This window comes from Schistocerca serialis, chromosome 2, assembly GCF_023864345.2.
Source record: "Schistocerca serialis cubense isolate TAMUIC-IGC-003099 chromosome 2, iqSchSeri2.2, whole genome shotgun sequence".
Classification (NCBI taxonomy): domain Eukaryota; kingdom Metazoa; phylum Arthropoda; class Insecta; order Orthoptera; family Acrididae; genus Schistocerca; species Schistocerca serialis.
The window spans coordinates 1159907590-1159920734 of record NC_064639.1 but is presented as its reverse complement, the minus strand read 5'-3'; positions in this window follow the sequence as shown (position 1 = coordinate 1159920734).

Sequence of the window (13145 nt, the reverse complement as noted above, 5' to 3'; positions counted from 1 at the left end):
CTACAAAATAGTGAAAAAACGAAACAAATTCGCATTTCTACTACGGATATGCACATATATAACTGCGTGAGCGTAGTTGCACTATATTCTATATTCAACACTACTTCGTTAAACAGTGCTAAACAGTGCTTTCAGGCGGTAGAAACACTGCTTATTGTACCATTTCAGTATATTTCAGCATCTAGATACCATGGTAGATACCAAATTCAACTGTACATTATCAGTAACAGTTACAGCTGTAAATCTGTATTACATTGTGTTGAGCATTAAAGTGCGAGAAGATTTCTACTGCATTGGATATTGCCACAATAATACGTGTAAATGTTCAACTGCTTGAAGGACCTGCTTTGTGTGACTTCGAAACAAATGTCTTATTATGTGAGAACACAACCTTTGTCGATACAACAGCAACAAACACTTTTTACCTGGATAGAGTGTTATGTACTGTACAGAATATTTACTGTCGAAAACGGGAAATAGAACACACTCAAGGCATTACGAATCAATTGTAACACGTCCAATATTTGGTATGTAGTAAACGGCACAATAAATGATACTTGTTATATCACTAAGAGTACTTCGTGGCAAAAAGGAAGACGAATCAAAGCCAGAATTATATTCCATTACAGGATTCGGAAAGTTGAATACAAATTATGTCAAAAGCTGCTAGCATGGGATTCTGTATGAAGTACAAGGGAATATTAACAGAAATAAGAAAAATACTTACCCTTTAAGTAAACTGAGCAACGGAAACTGTATTTCTTTGCAGGAACAAATATACAAGAGTCCACAGAACGTAATGTGATGATACAACCTCGTGTTTTATATGAAACAAAAGTAAAAAAGTAAATACTGAATCATCGCACCATCAAATATTACGAATGCATCCAAAAATTAAGCAGAATAATAGCAACATACTTACACTGCAATTTAAACGAAAAATCACGATCACGTTGCTACGATACCAAAACAATTATGGAAAACTACGTCATCCAATAGGAACACGAGACTATAAATTGCTAAACTTGCAGCGCTCCAAGTGGCCTGGGACCAAACCAACGTCGTGTTACCGGAAATCCCTATATGAGTTTCACCCCCCTGGTTAACAACTAACTGATAATCGCTTAACGCGCCCAAAAGTCAGAGTTACAAGTACGTCAAAGATCATAGTGACAAAAGAAAGAATACACATAAGAATAATATCATTGCAATATAAACATATCGATGTATCCAATGAGTTAAAATTTCATAGAGTGGCTGAGATACTAGTTACAGCGCTCCTAGCGGCAACCAACGCTAACTCGGCCGCCATGTTCTCCATAGTCAAAACATTAGGAAAGCGTTACTGTTGTTTGTGTTGGAAGTGTGTCAGCTGTTGTGATATTTCTGCAATATTTAACTTTTCTAGTTGACTTTTTTGTTACAAAATATACAGTCAACATGCCTGCAGTGTGTTCAGCGTTCAACTGCACAAATCGCAGCGATAAAACAACAAATATTTCATATTATAAGTAAGTTTCCATTTTGAAATTTACCATCATGTCTTAGGTTAAAGTTTGGTTTGGGGAGAGGTAGTTGAACCTTTCGATGATAAAAATTAAAGCATTTAGCTTAGAATTATAAGTGAGGCCGCCACTAACATGTGGGGCAGACGCCTTTTGCAGCCGCCCACTGTGGGAACAGACGCTACAGTCCGGTGCTATTATACAAAAGCCTGCCTCTTCCGCCAGTTCCGCCGTTCTGATGATCTTCATCGCCGCCTTCACTGCCGTTGAGGTCTTCACCGTTTCCCTGGCTAGGGATCCTCACGAGGTACTATCACCCGGGCCAGGTGAACCAAGGTTTTTTAACGAGGTGTTACTCCTTCCCCTCCTCCTTTTTCAACCGGGCTTGGGACCGGCTTTGGCGGAGGTCCTTAGAAAAATTCTAGGTCCTGAGAAAATTAAGGAAAACAGGTGGATTAAAAGGAGAAATGAAGACCTATACAAAAATACAGAAAAGATCACAGATACAATGAGGAATTTTATGGACATTTAAAAAGAATGGAAGAAACACGAATTACAAAGAAAATTTTTAATTACGTTAGTAAGCTGAAAAACACCGTAGGATGGATAGAAGCAGTAAAGAAAGACGCCAACAAAATAGGTGTTACAGAAGAAATAATACGTGACAGGAATAACTTTAGGCTACTTATAGAAAACGCAAACTATGAAGAAGATGCGCCAAAACCTCGACCCAAGAGAGTGTGGACAGATGAGCAGAGACGAGCAGTTAGCGAGAAAATGAAGAAGTACTGGGAAGAACGGAAGAAAAAGAAACACCATAAGTCTTAAGTTGTATGCGGTCCATAGCTGGCCAAATTCATAATTAAAAAAAAATTATAAGTAAGTATATTAGTACCCAAATACGACACACGTTTTTTAATGTTTATTAAAGAGTCATTTGCATTGGAACTGTAATTATGCTTAAGACAAATGCAGGAAAGTAATTTATTTACAGATTTCCTTTAAAAAATAAGGAAATTACAAAAAGATGGGTTATAAATACGAAGCGAGAAAACTGGTTCCCTACTACAGCCAGTTACCTCTGTTCAGCTCATTTTGAAGAGAAATATATGTACCACACAAATGTCCAGAGGCGCCTTTTGTCAAAAGCAGTACCTACTATCTTTAACTTTCCACCACCAAAAGCAAGATAAAGTATTACGGCCACGACCCAGAAAGCGATCTTTCGACAATTTGCAAGATAGTGCTGTTACAGTGACATCATTAGCACAAAGTAAGTCAATAATTTAATTTTACTCCGTGTTCTTATTACTTTGAATTACATACTTTCTATTATAATCTTATGGTGTAACTCTGTTATAAACTTATGATGTAACTGCATTCTTTCAGTGCCTGTCGGACCCACATCTGTTTCTGCTGACCACAATTACTGTCTACCAAGCCCTAAGAAGTTGAAAACACAATATAACAGAGTACAAGCAGAGAATGTGCGACTAAAGAAGCGGATAAAGCAAATGAAGCAACTTAGTGTACGACACAAAAGAAGAATAGTGCAGTTACAGACTTTAGTTACTGGTTTGAGAAGAAGGCTATGTAGTTCAGTTTCTGGTATGTTAAACAGTGAACATGTAGTTGGTTTGTTGAAGGAGCTATTGGAACTTCAGTGCAGTGCTAAAGTATGCCATTATTCTCAGCAAATAAGGAAATTTGCCCTGATCCTACACTTTTATTCTGCCAAGGCATACAGCTACTTACGAAAATTTGTGAAATTACCCCACCCAAGAACGCTTCGCCATAGGGCAATGTCAGTGGGTGGCCATCCAGGTTTTACTGAGGAGGGTTTCACTAAAATTGCCTCTGAAGTTGAATATAGCACAACCCAAAATTTTGCAACATTGATGTTTGATGAGATGGCTATTAAGAAGGACCTTGTTTGGAATGGGGAAAAAATAAGAGGCTATGTTGATTTTGGGGAGGGTGGCATAGAAAGTGATGATAGCGAGGCAGCAAAAGAGGCTCTTGTGTTCATGGTCACAGCGCTAAACAGAAATTGGAAAATTCCTGTGGGTTATTGTTTAGCTCACTCCCTATCTTCTGCTGTAAAGCTAAATTTGGTACAACAGTATCTCCGAAAACTTGAAGACACTGGTGTTTCTATAGTTGCTGTGGTTTGCGATGGTACTGCCACAAATAGATCTTTAATGGCAAATTTAGGGATCAGATGCGATGAACAGGGAGCACAGTGTTGGTTTCCCCATCCTTCACCCTTCAAATAATGATATGAGGGTATTTTGCATGTTTGACACAGCTCACATGCTAAAGCTGGCACGTAATTTACTTGCAGAAAAGAATTTTTTGTTAGATGGTACCATTCCAGGCAGTGATAACATAATTAAATGAGAATATTTTAAAAAGTTAGTGGACTTGCATGAAAGGGAAGGTTTGCATGCTGCAAACAAACTTAGGACGCAGCACATTCTGTACCATACTCGAAAAATGAAAGTGGCTTTGGCAGCACAAACCCTTAGCAATTCTGTTGCAAATGCCATGTTGTTCTGCAAAGACTTAGGCATTAAAGAATTTTATGGGTGTGAGGCAACAGTTAAATATATCAAAATGTTAGACAGTGCCTTTGATTTATTAAATTCTTGTCACACAATGGGCAAGGGCACTAAGGCACCAATTTTCAGAGGGAACAGAGACACAGTCTGTAAAAGGATCAATGAATACATTAAGTATTTCAAGTCTTTAAAGTTTTCTGATGGAAGTCCTGTTATTCTGTCTAACAGAAAAATGCCGTTGTATCGACTTATGCTGAATTTAATGAGCATAAGGCAAATTGCAGAATTGTATGTTTGGAAAGAAAATGCAGAGCTCAATTATATTTTGACCCGTAGAACAAGTCAAGATAACTTGGAATTATTTTTCTCCAGCATTCGTGGTAGAGGAGGAAACAGAAATAACCCAAATGCTGTGCAGTTTAGATCAGCATACAGGAAATGCTTAATTGCACAGATAGAAGGTTCTCAAAATGGCAATTGCCAAGAATCAAATACTAGTATGCTACCTCCTGCTACCGTTCCATCACTTCCTTTTGCTAAGGTAAGTCCTGCAGCTGTAGACCATGATTATGTGCCAGATTAGGCCTCACTGAGTATGTCCTCTGAATATGTCGTTGAGTACATAGCTGGAAGTATAGTGAGACAGGTGACAAACAAAATTGCAGTGAAAGATGTGAAAACCAGTTTAAATTTCATCGAACTTAGAGTGTGTAAAACTGTCACATTCTTGCTAACATATTTTGTACTGAACTAACGAAATCAGGTGCCTAGGTCACGAGCCTCGGTCTAGGAGACCTCATCACATGTCAACAACAATAAAATAAGACGATATCGCAACTGACAATAATCAATCCAGATAATGATGTCGTTAAACTTTATAATGTTGCTGAGAAGGTTTTCAGAAATAATGAGGACATAATCCTGAAATGTCAGAAAAACGTTTTGTTGACGTTCCAGACAGAAGTGTTGCAATTGGTGAGAGGCTCGTTATTTATAAACAATGAACATCTTGTTACATAAACTGAATTTGGTGAAGAAACCCATTATGTTAAACTGATGAAACTGCTTCTCAAACATTATTTTGTATGTCGAATAAATCACTTATGCAAATCAAAATCATCTGAGCTGAGAGGTAAAGTTGTGAGACAACTATACACGAAGCTTATTGTATTGAAAGGTCAGTGAAAAGACTGAAAAAATACGAATGTCATTTAAAACATCGTAAAAATTAAATGTAAATAAATTATTTTACTTTTCTTGTAGATTATTATTATTATTGAAATACTATGCTTGTGTTAACTACTTGTAACACATATTTCAAATAATATTCTCGTTCACAGTGTACTGGTTTGTGAGGCTTTGACTGTTTACTTTGAAATAGCGACAAAAATATTGCATTTCTGCGCCCGTTACTGTTTCTAATAGTTAACCACAGCATGTTTAGAAGTTTCACCGTAATATTCTGGTGGTACCTGCTCTAATTGCATTAATTTATGGGCAACAAGTAACGTTATAGTGGATGGACAGACTTATTTGAGTTGTCTCGTAGTGTTATCTACATCGAAAAGTTTAGCCATAATTCGACAAAAACATCCCTTTTTGCTGTCAGTGTACACTGAAATCACTTGTGTCTATTGCTTGTTTTAGAAAAAATAAAGCTAGTATGGGCTATTTCAAGTAAGTCAAACGCAGTTACAAGGGGGCGGGACACAGCAGACGAATGCCTTGACTAAAGAAAACATGGCGGACAGAACTTCAATTTGCTTCAAACATGGCGGACCTATGACCACTCTATGAAATTTTAACTCGTTGGATGTATCACAAATGAAATCAAATCTGAATGTTGTCTCAGAAATATGTAAACTACTTTACAGAAACACAGTAGAATATTACTGGTGTCGAGAGGTTCAGATGAGGTACCATAATGGTTACGTAATTCAAGTACCATTACAAGGGAGAGGTGGATAAATCCCATGACTCGTCGACAACGTCATCAGTGACGCACTTTGGACCTTGCCTACCTACTTTTGACAGCTAATAACCATAAAGTAAGTGTCGGGGCATGGTGTGGAAGCGCCGGTCTTTCACAGCTAGTGATGACAGTGTTTTTAGATATGAGAGGTACGCTGCTAAATCATTACACTCCTAATAGTCAGAAAGTGAGTAATGACAACTACTGCGATGAAGGAGCACCTGCATTACATCAAATTTTCGTTGGTTGACAACCTGGTGAGGGCAATGCAAGAGTGGACGCACAAGGTGCAACAAAGCTTCTTCCAAGACACAATTACGAAGCCTGTCAGAAGATAGATCCGACTACATAGGCGTTCAGACAGTTTACGTTTAGTAACGACGTTACATGCAATGTTAGTTTGCAAACAAAACCTTTTTTAATTTGTCTTCACTTTTTACCTTTTCTTCGTAACAAAACATATCGACAACCTATAATGGAAAGACATCTATCCTAGGAGAGAGAGGCGTGAAAGATATCACAACCTTTCAGACGCTCCTGAAGTATGTCCAAACAGCGTAAACGAATTTTCTAAGAAAAGTCAGAGGATATTTTAAGTTTGATAGGATACCTAGTCATGTGATAAGAATACAATTAGATGACATTAAAAGCGGTAAAAAATGAAAGAAATGGAAAGATCATACCGACGAAATTGACGAAAGAAGACTTCCTAAGGTAATGAAAGAACACGGACCGAAAGGATAAAAATACGTTAGATGTCCTCGGAAAAGATGGGGTAACTTTACAGATGAAGCCGAAACAGTTTATCCGTACCTTGTAATGGCCCACTTAGATACGCTTATTTTATTCCCCGTAAAACAATTTACAACGAAAGAAGGTGTCGAAAAAATGAATCCGTTTCTAAATGGTACAGAAAAAAGACCGCGGAATTTTTTTATTACTTTTGTTTGCATGGCCATCTTCCGCAGCTGCTATTAAAATCAGTTTTTATTGGTTTTCTGTCACTGCGGTTGCAGTAAGCTCAAGACAGAAAACCAGTAATAACTGATTTTTTTATTAGTTGTTGCTGTAAGACGTATCATATTAGCACCTGAGAAAGAAAATCTCAGCTGTCACCCGGCACCACTTACTGGGAAACCAGATACCTAGAAAGTACATGGGATGGAGGTTGTGAAGAATAGACAACCTCCACAGCCAGTAGCTGTTTTCAAATAAAGGAAATTAACATTGTATTGTAATAAAGTAGTTGTTGCTTTGTATCGAACCGGACTGACGGTATTATGGGAATTCGGGGCCGTCTATTATGCAGACAACTGTTGTTTATAAAAATGAAATAGACACAGATTTAAAAATACTAAAATCGAGCCATAGTCTTTACTAAAAACGTATGACAGAAGAATACTTCCACATACAGAGGTATTAGTAGACTGAAAACAGATTATGTACGGTGCACTACATTACACGCAATGACGTACTATTTAACACAGGAAAGGAACTATACAGAAACTATGACCCCCCCCCCCTCTCCCACACACACACACACACACACACACACACACACACACACACACACACACAGAGAGAGAGAGAGAGAGAGAGAGAGAGAGAGAGAGAGAGAGAGAGTTTGATACCAGACTGATAAGAAAACAAGTGAGCACAACAGCAGCAACATAGACATTGTGTTTCGTTACGCGCAAATGTGTAGTTTGTGATGGAGTTTCTCAACGTGTATCGTGTTTCTGTGTGCATTTCCACAACATAAGGGCATGCAGATGAGGATGGATACTTCAAAAAATTACTCTTAATTAACCGCAAATGGTAGTCGCGAAATATTTTCGTTCAACAAAATTAAGTTTTCGATGAAATTGTTTTGTTAACTCGCCAATTAACATGATTTAGCTGCTGAAGACAAGCCGCCGGTATACAATAATGTAAAGAGGGCCTTACAGAATCTAACAATGTAGAGGAGAAGGTAGCGGTAATCGCAGTTACGGACATGAACTGTTTTCAGGCCCAAGTCGTTAGCATAATTAGTGCTTAAAATATTTTTGCATTTTACGAGACTGATGTTGGCACGAATGTGCTGAAACATGTTTGGGCATTTACAAACAACAGTTGTTGGCATAATAGGTGGACCTGAATTCGCATAATTTAGTCGGTAAACACGGCTACTTCTAAAAGGTTGAAAACCAAACGCTGATTGTGGGCTAGCGCCGTTTACTTGCTCCAGGTTAGGACTGTATATTCTGAAGAGAGATTTGGTAAGGTAATACAAGGAGACGCAGGGATTGCAATTTTATTGAAAAACAACGTTTATCTTCAGTCAGCATTTGCATTTTAAATAGTATGAGTGAATAGATGAGAGAAATACGCTTCGTGTTTTTACAGTTGCGTTAGAGTGACAAAGTTTTGAGACGAAAAGTCTTAATCGACGCTTAAGAGTTAGGACAGCTGTTTATCCTCCGGAACTTCCACCTTCATTATTTTCATGAGAGGCTTCCCGTGGCGACGGAGCATTAACATTATGCAGTCAGTTGGTTATTTAGGGTCCCAGTCACGTGGGGATTTTTGTCAGATTTTCTAACTGTAGTCGTAGCTCCAGTGCACCCACGATCTGTGTCTGAACGTGTGTAAGAAATGTAGAGGGAGCGACAGCTGCACACGCTCTTGGTACCTACCGTCAGTAGGGCTATGGTGGAGGTGTTGGTGGCGAGGGTCGACTGGGCCCATCGCTACAGATACTCGCCTTATTTGTTTCGTTACTTCTTCAGTTTTATTACTTTATTTCAGGTATTATAATGGCAAATCTAAATAGGAGTTTTGGAAATCGACATAACATATTAGAGGAATGGGTGAACGATGAATCATGCAGCTGCGATGACGAAACTGGTGGAAATTCAACACCTGCGCGTAACCGACCACAAATTCTTAAAATGAGTTTCCGACAATGACGAAGAGTTTGTGCTAACGACTGGTCGTGACTGTACACTCGTGCGCCAAGTCCAAGCCACCTGTTAGCACGAGTCTAATTGGTGCATGTAACTTGGCTCACTTTGGCTACTATCAGAGTATTTATGTAGGGAGATAGTTGTTGTTGCCCGCCTTGGTAGCTGCGCGACCAGCGCGGCGGATTCTCCTCTCGGGGGCTGGGTGTTGTGTTGTCCTTACTCTCAGATCGTCATGATCGACAGTACCATTGAGATGGCTGAATCGGCACGGCCAGAAAGCCAATACAAAAAGTTTTGTTTTATGCTTTTAAGAAGCAAAATTTACAATTTAAGAAACAGTTTTTATCCTTGTTTATATATTGTTTTTCATGACATGTTCTTAGTTTAGACTGATTTATGTAAGTGCAAGCAAAGGTAAAAGATGGAAGGTACTGTCGTTGAGCTTCTTAAATACGACGTTTGGTAATGTTTACACTCAATGTTTAATAACCTTTTTAAAAATTAAAACTCTTTTTTATTATCGCATCAAAGTAGCTGTGCCCGGAGGACCCATGACCACACCTCAGCGCATACTCCGCAATACACCGTACAATGAGTGGCGCTGGGGACCCTGTACCACTGCTGCTCATTTCATTTCTTGTTCCACTTGCAAACAGGTCGAGGGAGAAGCGACTACCTGTATGACTCCGAACGAGCCCGAATTTCCGTTACCTTCGGGGTCCTCACGCGAAATGTGCGTTGGTGGCAGTAGAATCGTTCTGGAGTCAGCTTCAAATGTCGGTTCTTTAAATTTTCTCAATAGTGTTCCTCGAAAGGAACGTCACCTTCACTCCAGGGATTCCAGTTGGTGTCCTTGAGGCATCTCCATAATACTTGCTCGAACAGTCCACGGGTGTACTGCCGGTCCATAGTGTCCAACGGGCACAATATTTCGGCGATCAGACGTGTCGCCATCGTCAGGTGCGCTGACGAACTGAGCTCCTGAGGGCGGGCGGCCGTCCTAAATCGAAGATCGTTTCCGAGAACATCAGAGGCACACTCGACTTATGTACCCAAACAAGTCGGCATTCGCAGAGCCCTGTTTGTCCGAAAATCACGGAATGGACTACCGACATACCAGGGTCTTGGCACAGACATCTTAAACACTGGGACAGCGTCGTTAGAGAGGCTATCGAAATTCGTACCAGGGACGGACTCATCAACAGAGATGGCGGCTATAACGTCAGCAAGGCATGGGAACCAGCACTGAGTCTAATTAGAAAGAGGGCTCAGCAAAGAAAACGAACGAGCGACCGGGGTGGACGAGGCAGTCACACCGACGCCACCACAGACGCCGCCGCCAGCCAGCCTCTCAGCGACCGCCGACGCGCGGCCGCGGCCGCGGACCGCGGAGAGAACGCCTCGCGGGGGGAGGGGATTTAGGACGGCCGCCCGCCCTGAGACCGTCTATGGCACAACGGCCTCATTCGCAAACTCAGCGACGCGGGATTTCCCGACGGGCTGGTGCGTCTAATACACTCATACCTCACAGACAGGAGTTTCAACACTGACGTGCAGGGAACACAATCAACACGACACGGTATACACGCGAGAGTACCCCAGGGAAGCATCCTAGGGCCCCTACAGTTTAACCTCTACATAAACGATCTCCCAACCACACACAACACAACACAACGATGGCAATCTACGCGGATGACACAGCCATCCTCGCGCAAGATTGGAAACAATCAAACATTACGTCACGCTTACAGACTGCACTCAGAGTGGCCGAGCCTCGGTTGGAGAAATGGCGTGTTAGAGTAAACGTCGACAAGTGCGAAGCCGTTCTGTTCACTAGAAGACCGAACCAACTGCGCAAACACCGATAGTGCAGACCAATAACTCTACATGGACGCCCAACGCGTTTCCGTGAGAAAGTCAAATACCTCGGTGTCTGGCTGGACCGGAAATTACTCTGGGGGGGGACCACATACAACACATGACCAACCGAACTAGCGCGAGGCCCAAACAGGTCTACCCTATATGCTCAACAGCCGTAGCACACTGAACAGAAGGGTGTCGAGGTCCATGTACATGACACTTATCCGACCCCTGATGACGTACGCAGCTCCTGTCTGGGGATACGCTGCGCCCACACGCCTGCGCCGTCTGCAGCTCATACAAAACAAAGTACTCAAAATCTTAAGCAATGCTCCACGATACACACGAATCGCGGACTTTCACCGGGAATACCGACTTGAGACTCTCACGGAGGTAATCCACAAACTCACCACAAGACTATGCAGAAACTCCAGACACTCGCAGAACCCGTTTATTCTGAATCTGGGGAATTACGGCCACAACCATAGATGGAAACACAAAAGACCAAAAGACATACTTGTAAGGACCTACCATCTAAGGCCTAGCACACGCAAACACAACGGTACAGGTGAGCCCCTGTTAATCAGACGCCATTACTGGATATCCAGCTGGAATACACTGCCGAAAAACTGGCACCACGCAGGGAAGCCGTACCGTACACTGCATGCAGACAAGCTCCACACATCCCCCACACAGTGAGATGATCTATGGCCGATCTCCCGCTACTATATAACGATCTTGATTGTTCCAGGAATGTAGCGGCTGCAGCAACTGGGATACATCGCCACCGCTTGCCACGGTAATGATGCATGATACCTATACTAACAGATCCAACCTTGCATGAGCTATCGCAGCTAGTAAGCCACTACTGCTCTTACTACCCATCCCACTGTCGCAGAGGTTTTTTTTTTCCCCACGGCACGAGCCTTGGCACTTTTTTCCCTCTGCTCTTCAAACCGCTACCCTTACTCGCGTTTCGTCCACTATCTATCACCTGATGGACCGTGTTAATGCGTAGTCTTACCCAGACGCATGGACAACATCACAGCCCAGCATCCTGTTATCCATTTGCTAGACAACTAACGTGTTGACGGAAGTGACAGTGGAACTTTCGGTTTGGTCAGCACGTTGGTGCGAGCGTGGAGGGGCCCCATCTCAAAAAAAAAAAAAATAAAAAAAATAAAACCCTTACTCAGGAGCTCAGTTCGTCAGCGCACCTGACGATGGCGACATGCCTGACCGCCGAAATATTGTGCCCTTTGGACACTATGGACCGGCAGTACACCCGTGGACTGTTCGTGCAAGAAATACGCCGGGAGAAGTTGAAGAATCACTCCATAACACTTGCCTACTGTTAGAAAATACCAGCAATAAATGTGGCAGGCCGCCTCTGAATTGCTCCTATGTCTGCCCTTAATCCGACCTGGAGCGGATCCCAAATATGCGAGTAGTAGACAAGAATGGGTCGCACTAGTGTTCTATATGCGGTCTCCATTACGGATGAACCCACAGTTTCCTAAAATTCTCCCGTTCGAAGCGTGAATGGTCTATCCATATTCGCCAGAACTTGCATTTATGTTTATTTGTGTGTCCTGCGTCACAAGTAAAGGGAAACGCCACAAATTGCAACCGTTTTCTCCCTCTCCTCAGTTACACAAGTTGTTAGGGAGTTACCATTACAAACTTCTGGGACCTGTAGAGGCGACTGAGTACATAACATTTTGAATAGGAACACATGTCCAGAAACATTATCCGAGAATACTAATAGAGTGTCAAAATTATAGCTCCCGGCGCCTGGAAATGTGTGTATACACAGGACGATTCCGTGATGATGTTACAAACTTTAGAGGATGATGAAAAAGGATAAATATATCAATTTGAGGTAAGAATTCCTATACCGGAAACGAACCAGCCGAAAGTCATAAGCGAAAACCTCTCTGATGTCTCTGACAGTGGAATACATGCACTGGTACAGTTGTTGGTAAGATTGTAGGGTAGGCAACTTTCAGAGGTGGCAGTATGGATCAAAACAAGAAACTATGTCTAGTAAACATGGGCTCTAAAATGCATACGTCAGGTTGGTTGGTTGGTTTTGGGGAAGGAGACCAGACAGCGTGGTCATCGGATTAGGGAAGGATGGGGAAGGAAGTCGGCCGTGCCCTTTCAGAGGAACTATCCCGGCATTTGCCTGGAGTGATGTAGGGAAATCACGGAAAACCTAAATCAGGATGGCCGGACGCGGGATTGAACCGTCGTCCTCCCGAATGCGAGTCCAGTGTCTAACCACTGCGCCACCTCG